Consider the following 16,034-nt stretch of genomic DNA (forward strand, 5'->3'; position numbering starts at 1 on the left):
AGTTTCACAGAAATCTTCTTTCTAGTTTTGTCTGAGGATATTTCCTTTCTCACCATAGCCGTCACTGTATTCCCAAATGTCTCTTGGTAGCTTTTTTTCTAAAAGGGATTCTGGAATTCTCTAGGAGAAGAAAGGCATATTTCTGTGAGTGGAATGCACACGTCACAAAGTAGCTCCTCAGAAAACTTCTCCCCAGTTTCTATCTGAAGACGTTTCCTTTCTCACTGTAACTCTCAAATGTCTCCTGAATATTCCTTTGCAGTCTAAACAAAAACAGTGTTATGATACTGCTCAATGAAAAGAGAAGCTTAACTGTGTGAGCGGAATTCACGTGACACAGAGCAGGTTCACAGAAAGCTTCCTTTTGGTTTCTCTCTCAGGTTATTTCTTTTTCTGGGTATTCTAAAGAGCGTCTCCAAATGTCCTTTCTCAGATTCCACAAAGCAGTGATTTCAAACTGCTCAATCCAAGGAATGATTTAACTCTTTCAGATGAATAAAAACATCACAATATTGTTACGCAGAAAGCTTCTCTCCAATTTTCGATGGGAGACATTTCCTTGCTCAACACAGGCTTCCAGTTTTCACTAACTATCCCTTCGCAGAACCCTCAGAGGCCAACTTTCAAACTGGGAAATGTAGAGTAAGCTTTAACCCTGTGAAAAGAATGGGCAAGTCAGAGAGCAGTTTCTTCGTGTGCTTCTTTCTGCTTTTTATTGGACGACATTTCACTTTTTGCCATAGTCTTCAATGTGCTCCAAATATCACTCTTTCGGTTTTACAGGAACAGTGTTCAAACTGTGCCTTATGAGAAGAACATTAAAACTCCCTGAGTGGAATGCACACATCACCAAGCAGTTTCTCAGAAAGCTTCTCTCCAGTTTTTATCTGACTCTGTTTCCTATTTGACCATAGGCCCGAATGTGATCCCAAATATCCCTTCATGGATCCATCCACGAGGGAGTTTCCAAACTGTGTAATGTAAAGAAAGCTTCATGTATGTGAGAAGAATAAACATAGAAAAAAGCAGATTCACAGAATGCTTCTTTCCAGTTTTTATCTGAAGATATTTCCTCTTTCACCATAGTCCTTAGTGTGCTCCCGGAAGTACCTTCGTGGATCCGTCCATGACAGTTTTCAAGCTGTGTAATGTAAGGAAACCTTTATCTCTGTGAGATGATTACACATATCACAGAGTAGTTTCCTAGAAAGCTTCTTTCCAGGTTTTGTCTGAGGCTATTTCCCTTTTCATCATCGGCATTAACATGCTCCCGAATATCACTTGGTACCTGTTTCTCCAGAAGGGTTTCCCCGACGCTGTATGAGAAGAGAGGTATAACACTGTGAGTGGAATGCACACGTCACAAAGCAGTTCCTCGGAAAGCTTCTCTAGTTTCGGTCTGAACATATTTCCGTTTTCACCGTAAGCCTCAAAGTGCTCCCGAATGTCCCATCACACGCTGAACATACACAGGGTTATATAACTACGCAATGTAAGGAGAGGCTTAACTAAGAGAGAGGAATTAAGACGACACAGAGTAGTTTCACAGAAAGCTTCCTTCTGGATTTTACGTGAGGATACTTCTTTCTCCGTGTCCTAAGGATCGTTCCCAAGTGTCCTTCCTCAGATTGCACAAAAACAGTGATTTCAATCTGCTCAATCCAAAGAATGGTTTAAATCTAGGACACGAATACACACATCCCAAAGTAGTTTCTCAGAATGTTACTCTGCAGGTTTCATCGGAAGATGTTTCCTTGCTCACCACAAGCCTCTGGGCGTCACTAAATATCCCTTCACAGATTCTTCAGAGACAGATTTTTGAAACTGGGCAACATAGAGTAGGCATAAATTCTGTGAAGTGAATGCACATATCAGAGAGCAGATTCTTGGAATGCTTCTTTCTCGATTTTATTTCAGTATATTTCACTATTTGCCATAGTTCTCAGTGCGCTCCAAAATATCACTTTTTTGGTTACACAGGAAGAGTGTTTAAACACTGCCTTGTGAGAAAAAAAGTATGTATAACTTCCTCAGGGGAATGCATACACCACAAGTAGTTTCTCAGAAAGCTTTTATCCAGTTTTTATCCGAAGATAACTCCTCTTTCACTGTAGGCCTGAATGTGCTCCCGAATGTCCCTTCATGGATTTGTGCATGACAGACTTTCCAAACTGCGTAATATAAGAAAGGTTTGAACTATGCTAGATGAATAGATATATCTAACATGAAGCAGTTTCACAGAAATCTTCTTTCCAGTTTTGTCTGAGGATATTTCCTTTTTCACCATAGCTGTCCCTATGCTGTCGAATGTCTCTTGATACCTTTTTCTCCAAAAGGGATTCCGTTATCCTCTAGGGGAAGAAAGGTATATTTCTGTGAGTGGAATGCACACATCACAAAGCAGTTCCTAGGAAAGTTTGTCTCCCGTTTTTGTCTGAACATATTTCCTTTTTCACCATAAGCCTCAAAGTGCTCCCGAATGTCCCATCACACGCTTAACATACAGAGGGTTATAAAACTTCTCAAGTTAAGGAGAGGCTTAACTAAGCAAGAGGAATGAACATGACACAGAGTAGTTTCACAAAAAGCTTCCTTCTGGATTTTACCTGAGGATATTTCTTCCTCCATGTTGTAAGGATCGTTTCCAAATGTCCTTCCTCAGATTCCACAAAAACAGTGATTTCAATCTGCTCAATCCAAAGAATGGTTTAAATCCATGAGATGAATACACACATCACAAAGCAGTTGCTCAGAAAGTTACTCTGCAGGTTTCATCAGAAGATGTTTCCTTGCTCACCACAAGCCGCCGGGCATCACTAAATATCTTTTAAAGAGAGAATTTCGAAACTGAACAACATAGAGTAAGCATAAATTCTGTGAGGTGAATGCTCACATCAGAGAGCAGATTCTTGGAACGGTTCTTCCTCAATTTTATTTCAGTATATTTCACTATTCGCCATAGACCTCAGTGTGCTCCAAAATATCAATTTTCTGTTTCACAGGAACAGTGTGGAAACCCTGCCTTGTGAGAAAAGAGGTATAACTCCTTGAGTGGAATGCATACATCACAAGTAGTTTCTCAGAAAGCTTATTTCCAGTTTTTATCTGATGATATCTCCTCTTTCACCGAAGTCCTGAATGTGCTCCCAATGTTCCTTCACGGATACATGCATGACGAAGTTTCCAAGCTGCATAATATAGGAAAGGATTTAACTATGTGAGATGAATAGATATATCTAACATGAAGCAGTTCCACAGAAATCTTCTTTCCAGTTTTTTTCTGAGGATATTTTCTTTTTCACTATAGCCATCCCTATACTCCCGAATGTCTCTTGGTAGCTTTTTCTCCAAAGGGATTCCAGAATCCTCTAGGAGAAGAAAGGTATATTTCTCTGAGTGGAATGCACACGTCATGAAGCAGCTCCTCAGAAAGCTTCTCTCCAGTTTCTATCTGAAGACGTTTCCTTTCTTATTGTAAACCTCAAATAACTCCTAAATATTTCTTCACAGTCTAAACAAGAACAGGGTTATGATACTGCTCAATGAAAAGAGAAGGTTAACTGTGTGAGTGGAATTCACATGATACAGGCCAGGTTCACAGAAAGCTTCCTTCTGGTTTCTGCCTGAGGTTATTTCTTTTTCAGGGTATTCTAAAGAGCGTTTCCAAATGTCCTTTCTCAGATTCCACAGAAGCAGTGATTTCAAACTGCTCAATCCAAAGAAAGATTTAACAATTTGAGGTGAACACAACATCACAAAAGAGTTGCGCAGAAAGCTTCTCTCCACTTTTTGATGGGAGATATTTTCTTTTTTTTTTTTTTATTATACTTTAAGTTCTAGGGTACATGTGCATAACGTGCAGGTTTGTTACATATGTATACTTATGCCATGTTGGTGTGCTGCACCCATCAACTCGTCAGCACCCATCAATTCGTCATTTATATCATGTATAACTCCCCAGTGCAATCCCTCCCTCCTACCCCCTCCCCCCTCCCCATGATAGGCCCCAGTGCATGATGTTCCCCTTCCCGAGTCCAAGTGATCTCATTGTTCAGTTCCCACCTATGAGTGAGAATATGCGGTGTTTGGTTTTCTGTTCTTGTGATAGTTTGCTGAGAATGATGGTTTCCAGCTGCATCCATGTCCCTACAAAGGACGCAAACTCATCCTTTTTTATGGCTGCATAGTATTCCATGGTGTATATGTGCCACATTTTCTTAATCCAGTCTGTCACAGATGGACATTTGGGTTGATTCCAAGTATTTGCTATTGTGAATAGTGCCGCAATAAACATACGTGTACATGTGTCTTTGTAGTAGAATAATTTATAATCCTTTGGGTATATACCCAGTAGTGGGATGGCTGGGTCATATGGTACATCTAGTTCTAGATCCTTGAGGAATTGCCGTACTGTTTTCCATAATGGTTGAACTAGTTTACAATCCCACCAACAGTGTAAAAGTGTTCCTATTTCTCCACATCCTCTCCAACACCTGTTGTTTCCTGACTTCTTAATGATTGCCATTCTAACTGGTGTGAGATGGTATCTCATTGTGGTTTTGATTTGCATTTCTCTGATGGCGAGTGATGATGAGCATTTTTTCATGTGTCTGTTGGCTGTATGAATATCTTCTTTTGAGAAATGTCTGTTCATATCCTTTCCCCACTTTCTGATGGGGTTGTTTGTTTTTTTCTTGTATATTTGTTTGAGTTCTTTGTAGATTCTGGATATTAGCCCTTTGTCAGATGAGTAGGATGCAAAAATTTTCTCCCATTCTGTAGGTTGCCTGTTCACTCTGATGGTAGATTCTTTTGCTGTGCAAAAGCTCTTTAGTTTAATTAGATCCCATTTGTCAATTTTGGCTTTTGCTGCCGTTGCTTTTGGTGTTTTAGACATGAAGTCCTTGCCCATGCCTATGTCCTGAATGGTACTACCTAGATTTTCTTCTAGGGTTTTTATGGTATTAGGTCTAACATTTAAGTCTCTAATCCATCTTGAATTAATCTTCGTATAAGGGGTAAGGAAAGGATCCAGTTTCAGCTTTCTACTTATGGCTAGCCAATTTTCCCAGCACCATTTATTAAATAGGGAATCCTTTCCCCATTTCTTGTTTCTCTCAGGTTTGTCAAAAATCAGATGGCTGTAGATGTGCGGTATTATTTCTGAGGACTCTGTTCTGTTCCATTGGTCTATATCTCTGTTTTGGTACCAGTACCATGCTGTTTTGGTTACTGTAGCCCTGTAGTATAGTTTGAAGTCAGGTAGCGTGACGCCTCCAGCTTTGTCCTTTTGACTTAGGATTGTCTTGGCAATGCGGGCTCTTTTTTGGTTCCATATGAACTTTAAAGCAGTTTTTTCCAATTCTGTGAAGAAACTCATTGGTAGCTTGATGGGGATGGCATTGAATCTATAAATAACCTTGGGGAGTATGGCCATTTTCACGATATTCATTCTTCCTATCCATGAGCATGGTATGTTCTTCCATTTGTTTGTGTCCTCTTTGATTTCACTGAGCAGTGGTTTGTAGTTCTCCTTGAAGAGGTCCTTTACATCCCTTGTAAGCTGGATTCCTAGGTATTTTACTCTCTTTGAAGCAATTGTGAATGGAAGTTCATTCCTGATTTGGCTCTCTGCTTGTCTGTTACTCGTGTATAAGAATGCTTGTGATTTTTGCACATTAATTTTGTATCCTGAGACTTTGCTGAAGTTGCTTATCAGCTTAAGGAGATTTTGGGCTGAGACGATGGGGTTTTCTAAATATACAATCATGTCATCTGAAAACAGGGACAATTTGACTTCTTCTTTTCCTAACTGGATACCCTTGATTTCTTTCTCTTGCCTGATTGTCCTAGCCAGAACCTCCAACACTATGTTGAATAGGAGTGGTGAGAGAGGGCATCCCTGTCTTGTGCCAGTTTTCAAAGGGAATTTTTCCAGTTTTTGCCCATTCAGTATGATATTAGCTGTGGGTTTGTCATAAATATCTCTTATTATTTTGAGGTACGTTCCATCAATACCGAATTTATTGAGCGTTTTTAGCATGAAGGGCTGTTGAATTTTGTCAAAAGCCTTTTCTGCATCTATTGAGATAATCATGTGGTTCTTGTCTTTGTTTCTGTTTATATGCTGGATTACGTTTATTGATTTGCGAATGTTGAACCAGCCTTGCATCCCAGGGATGAAGCCCACTTGATCATGGCGGATAAGCTTTTTGATGTGCTGCTGAATCCGGTTTGCCAGTATTTTATTGAGAATTCTTGCATCAATGTTCATCAGGGATATTGGTCTAAAATTCCCTTTTTTGGTTGTGTCTCTGCCAGGCTTTGGTATCAGGATGATGTTGGCCTCATAAAATGAGTTAGGGAGGATTCCCTCTTTTTCTATTGATTGGAATAGTTTCAGAAGGAATGGAACCAGCTCCTCCTTCTACCTCTGGTAGAATTCAGCTGTGAATCCATCTGGTCCTGGACTTTTTTTGGTGGGTAGGCTATTAATTGTTGCCTCAATTTCAGAGCCTGCTATTGGTCTATTCAGGGATTCAACTTCTTCCTGGTTTAGTCTTGGGAGAGTGTAAGTGTCCAGGAAATTATCCATTTCTTCTAGATTTTCTAGTTGATTTGCGTAGAGGCATTTATAGTATTCTCTGATGGTAGTTTGTATTTCTGTGGGGTCAGTGGTGATATCCCCTTTATCATTTTTATTGCATCTATTTGATTCCTCTCTCTTTTCTTCTTTATTAGCCTTGCTAGCGGTCTGTCAATTTTGTCGATCTTTTCAAAAAACCAACTCCTGGATTCATTGATTTGTTGTAGGGTTTTTTGTGTCTCTATCTCCTTCAGTTCGGCTCTGATCTTAGGTATTTCTTGCCTTCTGCTAGCTTTTGAATGTGTTTGCTCTTGCCTCTCTAGTTCTTTTAATTGTGATGTTAGAGTGTCAATTTTAGATCTTTCCTGCTTTCTCTTGTGGGCATTTAGTGCTATAAATTTCCCTCTACACACTGCTTTCAATGTGTCCCAGAGATTCTGGTATGTTGTATCTTTGCTCTCATTGGTTTCAAATAACATCTTTATTTCTGCTTTCATTTCGTTATGTACCCAGTAGTCATTCAGGAGCAGGTTGTTCAGTTTCCATGTAGTTGAGCGGTTTTGATTGAGTTTCTTAGTCCTGAGTTCTAGTTTGATTGCACTGTGGTCTGAGAGACAGTTTGTTATAATTTCTGTTCTTTTACATTTGCTGAGGAGTGCTTTACTTCCAATTATGTGGTCAATTTTGGAATAAGTGCGATGTGGTGCTGAGAAGAATGTATATTCTGTTGATTTGGGGTGGAGAGTTCTATAGATGTCTATTAGGTCCGCTTGGTGCAGAGATGAGTTCAATTCCTGGATATCCTTGTTAACTTTCTGTGATGGGAGACATTTTCTTGCTCAACACAGGCCTCCAGTTGCCACTTACTGTCCCTTCGCAGAACCCTCAACGGCGGACTTTCAAACTGGGAAATGTAGAGTAAGCTTTAACCCTGTGAGGAGAATGGGCATGTCAGAGAGCAGTTTATTCGAGTGCTTCTTTCTGTTTTTTATTGGACAACATTTGACTTATTTCCATAGTCTTCAATGTGCTCCGAATATCACTCTTTTGGTTTTACAGGAACAGTGTTCCAACTGTGTCTTTTGAGAACAACATTAAAACTCCCTGAGTGGAATGCACACATCACCAAGCAATTTCTCAGAAAGCTTCTCTCCAGTTTTCATCTCACTCTATTTCCTATTTGACTACAGACCCGATTGTGATCCCAAATATCACTTCGTGGATCTATCCACGAAGGAGTTTCCAATCTGCGTTATGTAAAGAAAGCCTCATCTATTGGAGAAGAATAAACATCGAAAAAAGCAGATTCACAGAAAGCTTCTTTCCAGTTTTTATCTGAAGATATTTCCTTTTTCACCATAGTCCTGAGTGTGCTCCCGGAAGTCCCTTTGTGGATCCATCCATGACAATTTTCAAGGCTGTGTAATGTAAGGAAACCTTTATCTCTGTGAGATGGTTACACATATCACAGAGTAGTTTCCTAGAAAGCTTCTTTCCAGGTTTTGTCTGAGGCTATTTCCCTTTTCATCATCAGCATCAACATGCTCCCGAATATCACTTGGTACCTGTTTCTCCGAAAGGGTTTCCCCGACGCTGTGTGAGAAGAGAGGTATAACACTGAGAGTGGAATGCACACGTCACAAAGCAGTTCCTCGGAAAGCTTCTCTCCAGTTTCGGTCTGAACATATTTCCTTTTACACCATAAGCCTCAAAGTGCTCCCGAATATCCCATCACATTCTAAAGATACACAGGGTTATAAAACTACTCAATGTAAGGAGAGGCTTAACTAAGTGGGAGGAATTAAGATGACACAGGGTAGTTTCACAGAAAGCTTCCTTCTGGACTCTACCTGAGGATATTTCTTTCTCCATGTTCTAACGATCGTTCCCAAATGTCCTTCCTCAGATTCCACAAAAACAGTTATTTCAATCTACTCAATCCAAAGAACGGTTTAAATCAAGGACACGAATACACACATCCCAAAGTAGTTTCTCAGAATGTTACTCTGCAGGTTTCATCGGAAGATGTTTCCTTGCTCACCACAAGCCTCCAGGCGTCACTAAATATCCCTTCACACATTCTTCAAAGACAGAATTTTGAAACTGGGTGACATAGAGTAAGCATAAATTCTGTGAAGTGAATGCACATATCAGAAAACAGATTTTTGGAATGCTTCTTTCTCGATTTTATTGCAGTGTGTTTCCCTATTTGCCATAGTCCTCAGTGTGCTAGGAAATATCACTTTTTCGGTTACACAGGAACAGTGTTTTAAACGCTGCCTTGTGAGAAAAGAGGTATAACTCCCTGAGCGGAATGCATACATCACAAGTAGTTTGTCAGAAAGCTTCTATCCACTTTTTATCTGAAGATATCTCCTCTTTCACCATAGGCCTGAATGTGCTCCCAAATGTCCTTTCATGGATTCGTGCATGATGGAGTTTCCAAACTGCATAATATAAGAAAGGTTTGAACTATGCTAGATGAATAGATATATCTAACACGAAGCAGTTTCACAGAAATCTTCTTTCCAGTTTTGTCTGAGGATATTTTGTTTTTCACCATAACCGACCCTATACTTCCGAGTGTCTCTTGGTAGCTTTTTCTCCAAAAGGGATTCCGGAATCCTGAAGGAGAAGAAAGGTGTATTTCTGTGAGTGGAATGCACACGTCACAAAGCAGCTCTTCAGAAAGCTTCTCTCCAGTTTCTATCTGAAGACGCTTCCTTTCTCACCATAACCCTCAAATCGCTCGTGAATATCCCTTCGCAGTCTAAACAAAAACAGTGCTATGGTACTGCTCAATGAAAAGAGAAGTTTAACTGTGTGAGTGGAATTCACGTGACACAGGGCAGGTTCACAGAAAGGTTCCTTCTGGTTTCTCTCTGAGGTTATTTCTTTTTCAGGCTATTTAAAGAGTGTCTCCTAATATCCTTTCTCACATTCCACAGAAACAGTGATTTCACACTGCTCAATCCAAAGAATGATTTAACTCTTTGAGATGAATACAAAAATCACAAAAGCAGGCAAGATGGTGCACTTCTGGTTTCTTCATCACCATCTTTTCCCACGCACGCGAAAATGCAGCCGGTGCCCAGGAAAGTGCAGACCAACCGGGCATGCCTCAGGTGACGTCAATCCAAAGAGACCAAAATTTACCTTGTCACACCTACGGAATGCCTCCAACACGTCCGTTCCCCGCCTATTGCCCTCCCACTCCTAGAAAAGCCACTCCCGGTGAGCATCTCTTGCAGACTTCCCATTCCCCCACTCCTGTCGTGACTGCATTAGGAACTCCATCCGAGAGCTCCACGGGGCGACTCTCTTGGCCTCCTTTGCCGGAGGCCGACGAACCTCTCCCTACCCACCTTCTTCCCTGAAGCTAGGTGACCAAAAATAAATTTGCAGTTTTGCTCCTACCCTTGCCTACTTGTGGTTCTTTTGTTCTCGCTCTGGTGGTCTTAGAAAAACAAATCACTTGGTGCCGAACCCGGGAGGAGATCCATCCTCAGGGCCCCCAGGATCCAGGGAGCCTCCTCCTCCTGCTTCCATGCCGCGGATGGACCAGGACCTGAGACCCGCTTCCCTCACTCTCATGGCCTCTCTGGGGTAAGTGCCCTTGTCTCCTCTTTACCTCTCTCGGCCTAAAATCCTGTGCAGGTACAAGGTCCACTTTTGAGCCACCAAGTGGCTTGGGAGACCCGTTCAGAACAGAGACGTCCGCCTGATGGTAATCTCTACATTGGCTCCAAGAGCCTCCAGTCTGTCTCTGCTGGTTCCAAAGGACGCTTTGAAGCCAGGCAGAGATCCACTTCCATTTCCATTGTGTCCATTGTGTAAGTAAAGGGGAAACAAATGGGAAACCCCCAGTCCAAATTTCCAAAGAGCACCCCCTTAGGGTGCCTCCTAGCCAATTTAAAAACCTTGCAGCTCGAACAAGACCTTAGGAGGAAGCGGTTAATTTTCCTTTCCACTGTGGCGTGGCCCCGATACAAACTAGAGAATCTGTCTCAGTGGCCACCAGAGGGCACCCTAGATCACAATGTTCTGACCGACCTCAGCAATTTCTGCCAGTGGCTAGGCAAGTGGTCCGAAATTACTTACATACAAGGCTTTTGGGCCTTATGCTCTCGTCCAGACCTGTGTAGCTGGTGCTCTTTCACACAAGTTATGCTTGCCAAGGACACCGGCTCACAGGAACCCAAAAAAGAGGAGTCTTCATTCCTTTCTGTTCAGCCGGACCACCTAGGGTTTCCCTCACTTCTGCCCTACACTTCTCCTCCTCCCTCCGTCCAGATTCCTCCTTCCTCTTCCTTATCTACTAGTAATCCACTCGGTCCCGTGCCTCCTTCAGGGCCCCCACCTGGCTCTCTTGAGTCTCCTGTCTCTGCCCACACCCACTCTAAGTGCCCTGCTGATGCCCTCACTCCTGCCCCACACCCTCCTACAGTGTTAGCACCTTTGCGAGAGGTAGCTGGGGTGGAGGGGGTAGTCAGAGTACATGTCCCTTTTTCACTGGCCGATCTTTCCAAAATTGAGAAGCATTTAGGTGATTTCTCAGCTAATCCTACCATATACATAAAGGAATTTAGATACCTTTGTCAGGCCTATGACTTAACTTGGCATGACCTCCAGGTTATACTGATCTCCACCCTAAACCCTGAGGAGCAAGAGCACATCCTAGCAGCCGCCAGGCAGCACACCAACCAACTACATTTAACTGACGCTGCCATCCCACTAGGGGAGCAAGCAGTCCCCTCAGCAGACCCAGACTGGAACTACCAAGCAGGCCAGCCTGGCTGCCATAGGTGAGACATAATGGTCCAGTGTTTGTTGGCTGATATGCAAGCAGCCTCAAACAAAACTGTGAATTTTTTTTTTTTTTTTTTTTTTTTTTTTTTTTTTTTTTTTTTGAGACGGAGTCTCGCTGTGTCGCCCAGGCTGGAGTGCAGTGGCGCGATCTCGGCTCACTGCAAGCTCCGCCTCCGGGTTTCCGCCATTCTCCCGCCTCAGCCTCCGAGTAGCTGGGACTACAGGCGCCCGCACCGCCACCGCGCCCGGCTAGTTTTTTTTTTTTTTTTGTATTTTTAGTAGAGACGGGGTTTCACCGTGTTAGCCAGGAGGGTCTCGATCTCCTGACCTCGTGATCCACCCGCCTCGGCCTCCCAAAGTGCTGGGATTACAGGCTTGAGCCACCGCGCCCGGCCTAAAACTGTGAATTTTAACAAATTAAAAGAAATTGTTCAAAATCCAGAAGAAAATCCAGCCGCATTCTTAAATAGGCTGCCTGAGGTTCTAACCGAATATACCTGGTTAGATCCAGTCTCCCCAACAGGGGCCACCATTTTGGCGTCTTACTTCATTTCTCAATCAGCTCCTGACATTCATAAAAAACTTCAAAAGGTAGAGGATGGTCCTCAGGCACCAATACAAGACCTGGTTAAATTAGCCTTTAAGGTCTATAACTCCAGAGAGGAGACAGCTTAAGCACAGCAACAGGCTTGCCTTAAACAGAAAGCACAGCTCCTAGCAGCAGCTTTACAGCCCTGTCATAACCCCAGGCCAGAGAGCACACACCCCGCAGACTTCAAGGCTACAAAAGGAGCCTGCTATAAGTGCGGCAAGGCAGGACACTATGCCAACAGGTGTCCGCAAGGTCCCCGAGCCCTAACACAGCCTTGCTATAAGTGCAAGGCGTCAGGACATTGGGCCAGTGAATGTCCATACCCTCGTCCACCAGCAACCCCCTGCCCTGCTTGCCAACAGGGAGGACACTGGAAGTCTGATTACCCCACCCTTAGAAGAGGTGCCACGTCTCCACGTGACCCCCCTTTCCCAGGATCCTGAGAGCTCCTTCCAGCTCCTACATCTGGACAACAACAACTGAAGGTGCCGAGACTTGGGGACCCCCATCACCCTCGCCGAGCCACGGGTAACTCTCCTGGTAGCGGGTAAGACAATTAATTTTTTAATCGATAGTGGAGCTACGTATTCTGTTTTGCCGTCCTTCTCTGGACCTAGCCTTCCATCCAATATCTCTGTAGTAGGAGTAGACGGAAAGCCATCCACTCCATGAAAAACTCCACTCCTTAATTGCTGCCTGGCCAACAACTACTTTGCACACCTGTTCCTCATTATACCCCCATGCCCTACCCCTTACTAGGCCGAGACATCCTGAGCACCTTAAAGGCCTCCATATACATTCCCACCAAACCATCCACTCCCCTTCAACCCCCTCACGACCTGTTGCTCATGCTTTGTGCAGGCGCACACTCTCCTCCCATGTCGCCCCCACCCCCCATCTTCCCTATTTCTGTACACCCTCAAGTGTGGGACACTTCCACCCCAGTCATAGCTGCCCACCACCCACCAGCTCTTGTCAAGCTCAAGGATCCCACTCGTTTCCCAACAGCCCCCCCCAATTCTCTCTCTCTCCGACACATCTACAAGGTTTAAAGCCAATTATCACACGACTACTTAGCCAACATATTCTTGTCCGCACACATTCCCCCTGTAACACTCTTATACTTCCAGTTAAGAAGGCAGACGGAACGTATTGGTTAGTACAGGATCTTCGGCTAGTCAATGAGGCTATCCGTCCAACACACCCTGTAGTTCCCAACCCTTACACCCTTCTATCCCATATCCCCACCAATTCTACTTATTTTACTGTGCTAGACCTTAAGGATGCTTTCTTTACCGTACCCCTACACACAGACTGCCAGTTCCTTTTTGCTTTCACATGGGAGGACCCAGACACACATATCTCCACTCAACTGACGTGGACAGTCCTCCCACAAGGGTTCCAGGACAGCCCCCATTTCTTTGGTCAGGCCTTAGCAAAAGACCTTGCCTCCTGCCCTCTCACTAATAGCAAAGTTCTGCAGTATGTAGATGATCTCCTAATCTGTAGCCCTACCAAACAAGACTCTCTTCTAGACACCGCAACTCTCCTCAACCATTTAGGCTCATTAGGTTATAGAGTATCTAAACACAAGGCCCAAATTTCTTGCCAAACCGTCATATACTTAGGAATTGAAATCACCCCAACAACCCGGTCACTAACTACTGACCGCACAGCCCTAATATGTAACCTTCTTCCCCCTCAAAATGCAAAAGAAATTCAATCCTTCCTAGGTCTAATAGGCTTCTTCAGACATTGGATCCCCAATTTTGGACTCTTAGCCAAACCTTTATACGCCGCACTTGAAGAAACCCCACATGGGCCTTTGTCCAACCCCAAGTTAATCTCGACTCATTTCACCTGCTTAAAAGCTTGCCTTCTCTCAAAACCCACTCTCTCACTGCCTGATTTCCAGCGTCCCTTCCAACTCTTTACAGATGAAAGGCGGAAAGTGGCAGTTGGTCTTTTAGCCCAGCCTGTCGGCAGCACCCACCGCCCTGTGGCCTATCTATCCAAACAACTAGACCCAACTGTACAAGTCTGGCAACCCTGTCTGCGTGCGTTAGCAGCGGCAACCTGCCTGACCCAGGAAGCAAAAAAGCTCATTAGAGGCAGTAACCTAACAGTCCTCTCCACACACCGTCTTCAGGATCTCATCTCTCATAAAAGTATTAGCCACTTAACTCCATCCCAGCTCCAACTTTTCCATCTCTTATTCATAGAAGACCCCACTGTTACTTTAGAAGTTTGCTCCTCACTAAATCCAGCCACTTTACTGCCAGACCCTCTTAAACCACCCCATACTAAACATTCTTGTCCTGAGGTCCTGGAGGCTCAACCCCCCAGCCAACTACACTTTCATGACCGGCCCCTTCAGAATGCACAACTAACCCTATTTGTGGATGGCAGCTCCTTTATCAACCCTCAAGGAAACAGACAGGCAGGATATGCAGTAGTTACCTCCTCCACAGTTTTAGAGACAAAACCCCTACCACAAGGGACCACATTACAGCAGGCCGAACTCACTGCACTAACCAAGGCACTCCTACTATCAAAAAGAAAAGCAGTAAACATATACAAAGACTCTAAATATGCTTTTCTCATCGCACACACCCATTCAGTCATCTGGAAAGAGAGAGGGCTTTTAACCACCAGCAGTACCCCTATTATTAACAAAAACCAAATACTCAAACTACTAGATGCACTGTCAGAACCTTCCAAGGTAGCCATTATACATTGTAAATGTCACCAAACTTCATCTAACCCGGGAGCAGCTGGAAACAATTTTGCTGACGTCACTGCCAAGTCAGCCGCCAGATTTTCCACCCCTAAGCCTCCTTCTGTCTGTTTTCTCTCCCCCCAATATCCCCCTAATTACACTCAGGAAGAAAAGGCTAAGCTATTATAAAATCCAACAGCCAAACTAACTACAGGTGACTGGACATATATTGATAACAAATTAGTCATTCGTGAAACACAGCTCCATACCATTCTAACAGACATACATGATTCTTTACATATAAGACCCAAAGCCTTATACAATTTTCTAAATCCCCTCCTCCACTGTCCAACACCACAAAAACACTTACTTACAATCAACCAGCAGTGCTCTACCTGCCTAAAGGCAAATCCTCAAGGCACATTGCGTAATCCCCATCCCAGCCATCAACTCAGAGGACACCAACCAGGTGAAGATTGGCAAATTGATTTCACACATATGCCAAGACATAAAAAACTCAAGTACCTCTTAACCCTTGTGGACACCTTTTCAGGGTGGATAGAGGTCTATCCTACCACAGAAGCCGTTAACATTGTTGCCTCTATACTCACTGAACATATTATCCCTAGGTTTGGCCTCCCAGTCACTCTTCAATCCGACAACGGTCCAGCATTAATCTCTAAGGTAGTCCAACAGGTGGCAGCCCTCCTACACATCACCTGGAAACTCCACATCCCTTATAGGCCTCAGTCTTCTGGTAAGGTGGAAAAGGCTAATGGACTCATCCAACAACAGCTCACCAAACTCTCAATCGATACCCGGCAGTCATGGGTAACTCTCCTTCCCTTAGCTCTGACCGACTGCGGCCAGCACCTCGAAGCCCAACAGGCCTCAGTGTGTTCGAATTCGTCTACGGACAGCCCCTAACCCTCCAGCAAATACCTTCCCTGCCCGCCCCTTTGGTGAACTACCTCCCATATCTCACTCTTCTCAGACAACTCCTAAGACAACACGCTGAGTTAGCACACCCTCCTCCAACAGACGCCTACAACCCACATCTCTCCCTTAGTCCCAGAGACCAAGTATACATAAAAGATATCCAAGCCAAAGACTACAGCCCAGGTGGAAAGGCCCATACACTGTCCTCCTGTCTACACATACAGCAGCAAAACTCCTAGGACACACACATTGAGTTCATATTTCCCAGCTAAAAAGGGCCCCCACCGAGAACAATCAGTGGACATCAGTTCAACTTTCCCCCACTCGCCTCAAACTTACAAAACTTCCTTGACTATCTCATGCTCCCCGACCCCTGGCGCTTAGCTCAC

Source organism: Rhinopithecus roxellana, chromosome 4, assembly GCF_007565055.1.
Source record: "Rhinopithecus roxellana isolate Shanxi Qingling chromosome 4, ASM756505v1, whole genome shotgun sequence".
NCBI classification, from domain to species: Eukaryota; Metazoa; Chordata; class Mammalia; order Primates; family Cercopithecidae; genus Rhinopithecus; species Rhinopithecus roxellana.